The sequence below is a fragment of the Salvelinus namaycush genome, chromosome 21 (assembly GCF_016432855.1).
Source record: "Salvelinus namaycush isolate Seneca chromosome 21, SaNama_1.0, whole genome shotgun sequence".
Taxonomy (NCBI): Eukaryota; Metazoa; Chordata; class Actinopteri; order Salmoniformes; family Salmonidae; genus Salvelinus; species Salvelinus namaycush.
In genome coordinates, this window is record NC_052327.1 from 11310930 (window position 1) to 11321047 (window position 10118).

The 10118-nt window shown below is 41.9% G+C and overlaps 1 long non-coding RNA gene across 1 annotated transcript; it reads left to right on the forward strand.

Annotated features, from left to right (window-relative positions):
* Positions 1 to 263: 263 nt before the first annotated feature.
* On the forward strand, positions 264 to 3894 carry LOC120066085. Its single transcript, XR_005478732.1, has 4 exons — positions 264 to 1286; positions 1421 to 1483; positions 1913 to 2285; positions 3494 to 3894. It is a non-coding gene; the product is annotated as an uncharacterized LOC120066085 (long non-coding RNA).
* Positions 3895 to 10118: the final 6224 nt, after the last annotated feature.

Consider the following 10118-nt stretch of genomic DNA (forward strand, 5'->3'; position numbering starts at 1 on the left):
TTTGCCTGGGCTGCGTTCAGTATGACAGAATGTGTTTAAAGGACATTATTTCACATTGACACCCCACCAAACAATATTTTTTGGGGCAAATTGTTTATCAAATTTATTATATGCTGGTCTCCCGAGTGGCGCAGTGGTCTAAGACACTGTATCTCAGTGCAAGAGGCATCACTGCAGTACCTGGTTCGGATCCAGGCTGCATCATTGGGAGTCCCATAGGGCGGCGTACAGTTGACCCAGCGTCGGCCGTCATTGTAAATAAGAATTTGTTTTAAACTGACTTGCCTAGTTAAATAAAGATTACATTTAAAAAATAAATAAATGTGCCTCACGTGCACCATAAAAAGAACAAATGGAACATTGTCCTTGCTTGACGTAGATACAGGTGAACAGTTTTGGCTGTGTTACTAGTGGGTTGCTTTTGACAAATAGGCATCGGAATACAGCCATATAGTTTTGAACCGAGAAGAAGACCAAGGGACAAGGAGTCGCAAGAAGGAGTCGACTGGGATGAGCGAGAGGAATGTCCAGTTGTCCAGAAAAGCATGGTAAGCTAACGTTACCGAGTATCAAGCTAGCTAGCTTGGCTATGAAGTCGAGTGGGCTAGCTAGCTGCGTTTTACAGCCAGACTCGGTTTTACATGTAGCTAGCTAGCTAGCTAGATAATGAACTAATTGCAATTATCAGAAATCATTATTATCTAGGTAGCTAAATATCTGTCAGATGTAAAGCAAGCAGAATCGTGACATGTCAGAAGCAATGCATGTTGACTTGCTCACATTAACTAGATCACTCATTAAGCAATAGAGTGGATACTTAATTAATAAGCTAGCAGCTAGCTAACTACAGCCAAGTAAAGAGGAGCATGTTGTCATGATGGAGTAAATCACCTATGAGAAGCTTTCCACAGTACGGTTTAGCCACAATAGTGGAATTTACTGGTCGCTTTAGCAATTGTTAGTGAGATGGTGCAATAAAATATAAATTATATCTTAGGTAGCTATAAATTCACATGTATGCCATGTAATTTGTCATAGCCATTATCACAAAATGGCATGCATACTTTTAATCAGATCTATTGTCATTTACAGACATGAATGTGAAATAAGCATACTGATATAGGAATCCTAAATACAGGTACCATTTTCTTGTTAATCACTGCCGGTTTGTCATCCGATTTCTTGGAGCCTGGCGGAGATGGATGCAACCATACTACAAGGCAGGACATGTCTCTGCATCCAGGTTGAGGCTTGCTACCAGCAGGAATATGGAGAGCACTCTGTCAGTAAGTCATGATATTATTGTTTTCCTTTACATGATACTAGGCAGGAAGCCATGGGCCAGTTGGAGGTCAGGGGTGAGGACGCTCTCTCTTTCTAGCGCTCACTATCTCTATCCATCTCTCTCCAACTGCTGCAGAGACAGAGTGGGCCAAGGACCTCCAGAGCCTTCTGACCAACTACCTGCAATCTCTCCAGAGCAGTAAGCTACACTCATAATAGAATACTTGATGCACCATGTAAACCTCCTTCACTATGGCAGTCTTACCTGTGTGATTACAAAGCATATGTGACCCATTTCAAGAAGTTATGTCTCACGTCACTTTTTCACAGGAGAGGCATTTTTGCCAGAAATGTCTTCTGGAACATGTGAACTTTCATGTGCCTTAATAACAAACTTGTATGCCATCTGTAAATACGAATACAATTCTTAAATTATGAGCCTAGTTGGTTAAGCCACGGGAAAATACAGGAGCCTTCCCACTAGCCATGATTGTCAGAGATAATGGGCTGGACATGCCGACAAATGAGTTTGGATTGGTCTGCCATGTAGCTCGCTTCTGTCTATAACATAAGCTGCTTAGTATGTGTGGATTAATCCTTTCTACCAAGTCTTTTTTTTTATTTTTAGATCTCATGAAGCACTGAAAACGCGTTGCTGAACTACTTTCTGGAGAACAATCGTGCCACGCTGACTCTCTGATTCTGAAAATGAATCAGACAATGAGGAAATCCACGATTTTAGGTAAAAACATGCTCATTGAACCAGACATTGTAGAGTCTTCTGATGACAGTGGTGGGGGAAGAAACGGTGTCAATGTCATCGAAGAAGTTGAGAGTTTTGAAATCAATAGAATGCACAGTGGAAGCAGAGAGATGGTTGCCAAATGCGAAGAGTCCTAAATAGAACACAGAAGGCTGTTGTAATCCGGAGACAGGTGCTTTCTGCATATTCAGACATTGTATACATGACAGAGGGAGAAGCGTTCATCCATGTTATACAGGTAAGAGTCTAGCTACATTTTCAGATATTATACATTTCTAATTTTGTCAGAAAGTTGTTTTCATTGCAAGTTAAAGCGTACTGTTAGCTATGATCTGTGTAGTAATAATATTTGTATATCAGAAATCCATTTGCATTGCTAGTAATAGCCTAATGTTAGCTAGCTAGCTAACATTGAACCTAGTTGGTTAGCTTTAACTACCTGCAGATTCATGCATGGTAGTATTGCCGCATTCAAAACAACTGGGAACTCTGAAAAATACGAGGTCAAATCATGACATCAGTGATCTTCAGGTTGGAAAGTCGTAGCTTTAGAAAGATGCCCGAGTTGATGAGTTGGTATTCCGAGTTGGATGACCGATTTTTTTATTTTTTATTTAATTTTTTTATTTCCCATTCCGAGCTGTTTTTTTTGCATTCCCAGTTGTTTTGAATGCACTGAAGTCTGAGATTTCCGAGTTCCCTGTTGTTTTAAACGCGGCATTAGAGTTGGGATTTTGGTTAATTGTTTAGCTAGCTAGCTACACATCTAAACAAAATAATCCACTATGCAAGTAACCATTTATTTCACTGTACCGTTTACACCTTCTGTATCCTGTGCATGTGAAAAATAAACTTAGATTTGATTTAATATAGTGTGTGTGTTTATCAGAGATGGTAATGTGAAGAACAACATGACCTGCACCAAAATCAAATTAGGAGATAGGCCAAGGACTAGATAAAGTGTATTTGTACTACTACTTTTTGCTACTACGTTCACTTTTAGCCTTAACCTTTGGTTGTTTGCTACACTGTGAATCCTTAGAGATGGGTGGGGGCTAATGCTTAAGAGGGTGTGAACGATGCTGAATGGGTGTAGACAAAGAAGAGCTCTCCAGTACGTGTACCAACACATTCACAGGCCATTTTCTCAAAAGTTTCGTTAGAAGTTTATCAACTTTCAAAGCAGAATTACTCTCCCATTGTTCCTCAACTGCAGTGTATGATATACAATTTTCTAGCTCTGAGTCTTTACTTTTATCCAATGTAAACAACACCATTTCAAATTTTGCCTCATAGGACCGAATCCAGGTGGCGTGTCACATATTATCCAGAGCCACTGGTTGAATTGGGTTCACTGTACTCATGCCAAAACTCATGCTATCTTCTCCCTGTAAAAGTCTCGCAGTCTCCCAGACAAAACTAACACGTCCATCCCCCTATCCCCAGGTGAGTTTGCTGGGCTGTGGAACTCTAGAGCAGCACATGAAGAATCCTGCCACCTTGTTGTCAGCTATCCGCAGACAGTTCACTGAGGAAGGATGCAACTATTAAGGCTTTTAAAGGCCACATTTAGGTGGTGACCAAATGCAATATAGTTGTATAAACTCAATTGAATTGTATTGTTAGATTAGAAAACAATTTTTATATGCATGTTTGTCACATTAGCTTTGACTAACTTCTGTGGTAGCTTAAACACAAAGACAGCCCTTGATGATTCTAAAGTAAATACAATTCTCATGTCCAGGGTGAATACATTGTTTATGTATATCAGACATCACACAGGATTGGCAACTAAAATATGTTTCCCAGACAAGATTGAAGACTGCGACAAGTGAATAAAAGTCTGTGCTTGTGTCCGTAGCTGTTGGTGTGAATTTGAGTGGTTACATACATGTTGACAGAAAGGCTGTGAGACCGAGAGGGAGACTGTTGCTGTATTCCCAGGTAAGGCCCTTGCTTCTGCTACCAATGAAGGCTACAGTCTTCAGTCCGGCAGCTTGAAGATGTGTCACCATCCAGGCCCGTGTCACAGCATGCAATCAGTGGCCTGATAGGGAGATGACAATAAATGCATGATGTACCTTTCATCACCAAAGTCGTGTTAGCATTTACTGCAAATATCGCTGAACAATTCAACCCTTTTGTTAGTGTCATTGATTTATGGAAATTCACATACAATATTGAGTTAATAAGCATTGACTAATACCTCTAGGGCAAGGTGCCGCAGGCACTTCATGTTTTTGATATAACCGACCTGGAAAACTGGTTGTTTTGAATTTAGGCAATCACTCAACTGATCAATTAGTTCAGGCGGTCAGGGCTGTATTCAGTACATACAAATGTAAAAGAATGTTCAATTGAACGGAAACGGTGCTGTACTGAACGACTAGTTGAAAAATGGGGAGGGTTTGGGTTGTGGGTTCAAAATGCACCGCTGCCCTTTTAAATACTAAACTCATTGCTTCAAGCCACACCCCGGCACACCCACTGATTGGAGCAAAAGTATCTGTCTGTTCAAGAATGTTTTGAGAAAACGTGGCTGAACTGAACGAACGCCTGTTGTGCCTAGTTGAAACTAAATCCTGCAGTACCTGAGGCACTCCAGGAACAGGGTTGCCTCTACCCCTGCTCTAGGGGTAAAATGACTGTGCAAGGAATTGGGCAACAGCTTTCTTCCAGGGCCTATATTCACAAAGCGTCTCCCACTAGGGATAGTGGTCTAGGATAACCTCCCCCTTGTCAATGTGAAGGCAAAACGTATCCTAAAATCAGTACTCCTCTTGAGATTCTTTGTGAGTATGGTCCCTGGCCTGTCAGCAATGCAACAACAACAAAAACATGAACAAGAATTAGCTCAGTCGGTAATGTGTAATTTTAAATGTGCACAGCCCCCTAATCAGTCAAATTATATGAAAACAACAGTAAAATTAGGAGGGGCATTTTTCTTGCCGACTTTGTCATTAAAGCATAAACAAACAGGCAGGGGAACAAAGTAGTTTGACAAAAACTGTTCAAATAGTCAGTAACTAGCTACCAATATAGCTAGCAATTATATAGCTAGTTATTTTCTAGAAACCTAGCTATAGTCCACTTAGCTTGCTAGCTAAGGTGAACTGTTGGTGGGGGTTAGCAAGCTAGCTACGGTGAACTCAGTTGGTGAGGGTAAGTTAACGTTAGCTAGCTAAGGTGAACTGTTGGTGGGGGTAAGCTAACGTTAGCTAGTTTTCCCCCAGCAGTTTCAAGATAGCTGCTTAATGGAACTTTATCAATAAGATGAATAGCTAGCAGATATATTTGTTAACCTATAAGTTCCTTGTAGCAGCTAGCTGACCCAAGTTTTCGATGCATACCTCCACACGGAAAGCAGGTAATCTGTTTTCAGTATCGGCCAGCACTGTATGTAAAGCTAAACACACATATTTTTGCGGTTCACCTTCAAAATAAACGCCCCGTATTGAAATGGGCACATTGTGAAATCATGCCATATTTGCGCTAGATACTGCTAAACAAGTTATATAAATTCAACAAAAGACTAAGTTAATTTGACCAAAAAATGGCAAATCATTTGAAGTCACACTGTGGATTTATTAGACTGCATAATTGCATTGGGGGCACACTTATATTTCACTGTACAGCCTTACCTATGGATTGTGGATCAATGAAATGTGGTATCTGTCTCAGTGACACCCACAGAACACAATTATGAAGAGTGTACCCAAATATTACCATTGTAGCTTATATTGCAGGACTTTGACTGTGGGAAATCACCTCCCCAGGCAGTCTTGTGTGTATTGGACATTCATACTGCAATGTACAGCATTACCTATTGTAAAAAATGGCTAGCTGGAGCTGTCTGGGCGGTCGGCTGGGAATGCCCTCACCCGCTAGTAATTAATGTGATGTAATTGGTTCTGACTCGCTACAGGCTGTCCGGCAAGAACAGTACAGAGGCTTCTTAGTCCAGGACTTTTATTTTCACCATCACACACTATAGTATTCACACTCACACAGACATCTCCAGTTTGCATAGAATGGAATTGTGGTTCTGAAAGGTAAGAACAAATATACAATGTCGTAGGCTATGCAATAGGAATATCTACACAGGAAAGAATGGCATAGCATCTATACAGGGATATTCACATTACAGCATACACATTTACAGCACTATATGTATAAACAAATCATGGAGAGAGAGAGAACTAATTAAGACAGGCAAGATTTATGGCCCTCTCTCAGAACTGGTGGATATCTGATCTGTGTCTGGTGCCACAGAGTCATAAATCTTACTGCGGGGGCAGGCGGGAGCACTGAGGACCGCCTATGAAACATCTAGAATTTCTTGCCAGGGCTTAACAGTACTATGATAATCACATCAAATTGTATTTGTCACATGCGCCGAATACAACAGGTATAGTAGACCTTACAGTGAAATGCTTACTTACAAGCCCTTAACCAACAATGCATTTTTAAGTAAATATCTAAAAAAGTAAGAGATAAAAGTAACAAATAATTAAAGAGCAGCAGTAAACTATACAGGGGGTACCTGTACAGAGTCCATGTGCGGGGGCAGCGGTTAGTCGGGGTAATATGTATATGTAGGTAGAGTTATTAAAGTGACTATGCATAGATAATAACAGAGAGTAGCAGCAGCGTAGAAGGGATGGGCAATGCAAATAATCTGGGTAGCCATTTGATTAGATGTTCAGGAGTCTTATTGCTTGGGGGTAGAGGCTGTTTAGAAGCCTGTTTGACCTAGACTTGGTGCTCCGGTACCGCTTGCTGTGCGGTAGCAGAGAGAACAGTCTGATTAGGGTGCCTGGAGTCTTTGACAATTGTTAGGGCCTTCCTCTGACACCGCCTGGTATAGAGGTCCTGGGTGGCAGGAAGCTTAGGCCCGGTGATGTACCAGGTCGTACGCACTACCCTCTGTAGTGCCTTGCGGTCGGAGGCCGAGCAGTTGCCATACCAGGCAGTGATGCAACCCGTCAGGATGCTCTCGATGGTGCAGCTGTAAACCTTTTGAGGATGTGAGGACCCATGCCAAATCTTTTCAGTGTCCTGAGGGGGAATAGGCTTTGTCATGCCCTCTTTACGAATGTCTTGGTGTGCTTGGATCATGTTAGTTTGTTGGGTGATATGGACGCCAAGGAACTTGAAGCTTTCAACCTGCTCCACTGCGGCCTCGTCGATGAGAATAGGGGCGTGCTCGGTCCTCTTTTTTTCCTGTAGTCCACAATCATCTCTTTTGTCTTGATCACGTTGAGGGAGAGGTTGTTGTCCTTGCACCACACGATCAGATGTCTGACCTCCCTATAGGCTGTCTCATTGTTGTCGGTGATCAGGCCTACCACTGTTGTGTCATCAGCAAACTTAATGATCGTGTTGGTATTACAGATTCAGACAGGAAGAGGTTGAAAATGTCAGTGAAGACACTTGCCAGTTGTTCAGTGCATGCTCAGAGTACATGTCCTGGTAATCCATCTGGCCCTGCAGCCTTGTGAATGCTGACCTGTTTAAAGGTCTCACTCACATCGGCTGCGAAGTGCGTGATCACACAGTCGTCCGGAACAGCTGATGCTCTCATGCATGTTTCAGTGTTACTTGCCTTGAAGCAAGCATAGAAATTATTTAGCTCGTCTGGTAGGCTCGTGTCACTGGGCAGCTCTCGGTTGTGCTTCCTTTTGTAGTCTGTAGTAGTTTGCAAGCCCTGCCACATCCGACAAGTGTCGGAGCCGGTGTAGTACGATTCGATCTTAGTCCTGTATTGATGCGTTGCCTGTTTGATGTTTTGTCTGAGGGCATAGCGGGATTTCTCATAAGCTTCCAGGTTAGAGTCCTGCTCCTTGATAGTGGCAACTCTTGCCTTTAGCTCAGTGCGAAAAAATACAGATGACAACTCTCTAGGTACTCTGTGGTGGTCTACAGCTTTTCATGAGATACTCTACCTCAGTTGAGCGAAACCTAGAGACTTCCTTAGATATCGTGCAGCAGCTGTTTACAAATGTACATAGGCCGCCACCCCGTGTCTTACCAGAGGCTGCTGTTCTGTCCTGCGGATAGTGTATAACCCGCCAGCTGCATGTTATTTATGTCGTCGTTCAGCCACGACTCATAAGATGTTACAGTTTTTAATGTCCCATTGGTAGGATATACGTGCTTTTAGTTCGTCCCACTTATTTTCCAGCGATTGAAGGTTGGCTAATAGTACGGATGGCAAAGGCAGATTAGCCAATCGTCGTCTGATCCTCACAAGGCACCACGATCTCCTTTCGCAAAATCTCAGTTTCTTTCTCCTGTGAATGACAGGGATGACGACCTGTTTAGCTGTATGGAGTATATCCTTCCCGTCCGACTCATTAAAGACGAATTATTAGTCCAAACCGAGGTGAGTTAATCGCTGTTGTGATGTCCTGAAGATCCTTTCAGTCATAAGAGACAGTAGCAACAACATTATGTACAAAATATGTTACAAACAATGCAGAAAAACAAAATAGCACGGTTGGTTAAGAGCCAATAAAACAGCAGCCATCCTCTCCAGTGCCATCATCATTTTTCATATATCATCATAATAAATGCAGCGGTAAAGTGCGCATACAGGCTATAGGAATGAACCATCTCTAAACAATAACATCTAATGCAATACAGGCACTTATAAACGTATTTGAAATATACGTAAGCTGCAGCAGTACTATACAGCTACAGATGTGACAAGGTTATTAGGCCTAAGGTAATTGCTTTCAGTCAGTCACCATAATTTAGCATTAACCCTCCCGACAATAAACCTCACAACTCACTTCTTGAATGCATACACAATCTTACTAAAATAAACAGACTGATAACTTGGTCGTCAGCCAAACTTGTGTCTTCTTCTTTGGGATTGGGTTGGTGGATCGCATCCAACTTTTAAGGCCTACACCGCCATTTACTGTACTTGAGTGTGAGGCCAGTCACGGACTACCCAGATTAAATTCTCTTCATTTGTCCTGTTCCTCTAAGAAAGTGAAATAGAGCCCTAGACACCACTAACTTTCCCTTTCCTCCCCCCACTACACCAACCAAACCCCAACCCCGTCCAAGCCTCTCTAACCCTTTCACACAATCTCTCCCTATCTACGTCATACAGTTCACAAAATAACACATGCTCCACTGTTTCCTCCACTAAACATTAATCACTTGCATCTTTATCTGCTGACAATGATAGCCACTCTGACCTGCAGTGGGAGGGGTCAGAGTCCAAATGTGCTTTCAGGCACTCTGATTGGTGGAAACCAGGAAGCTGTGATAGACAACTGAGAAGGGGAGAAAACATCCTAAGGGGACTGTGGGGAAAGTCACATGTACAGGCATTTTTTAAATTATTATTTTGTTTTACACCTTGGGTCCATTTAAATGGAGTATCAGCCTGCTCACTGACACCCACAGAACACAGCTGTGAAGAGTTTACACAAATATTAGCATCATAGCCCATATTGCAGGACTTTGACACTACTGTGAAATGAGCCACATTAGCTCACCAGTAAACCTATGTGTATTGATCATTCATATTGCAATGTACAGGCTTACCAATGGATCTTGGGTCCATGAAATGGGGTATCAGCCTAACAAATTCTTATTTTCAATGACGCCCTAGGAACAGTGGGTTAACTGCCTTGTTCAGGGGCAGAACAAAAGATTTTTACCATGTCAGCTCGGGGATTCGATCTTGCAACCTTTCGGTTACAAGTCCAACGCTCTAACCACTAGCCTACCTGCCACCATGTAGAGAAAAGAAATGAATATGTAGAGAAAATTAATTTGTCAGTGTTTTTGTATTTTCCTGCTCGTATATTTATTTATGTGTGGATTTATTTATCTATTTATAGGTGCATTTATTTATTCAGTCATTTAATTCTAATTATGGCAGGTTTGGTCCTCCATATGTCAAACTACTATCCTGCATAGTAGAGAAGTTGACCTATTCTATTGGTCAGCTTGTCGAGAAAAGTAGCCTAGCCCAGTAAGGCTACATAAAAAAGATGTATTCAAAATGTATTCAAACGTCAAGGTTTCAAACAATTAAGTAGATTTTTCC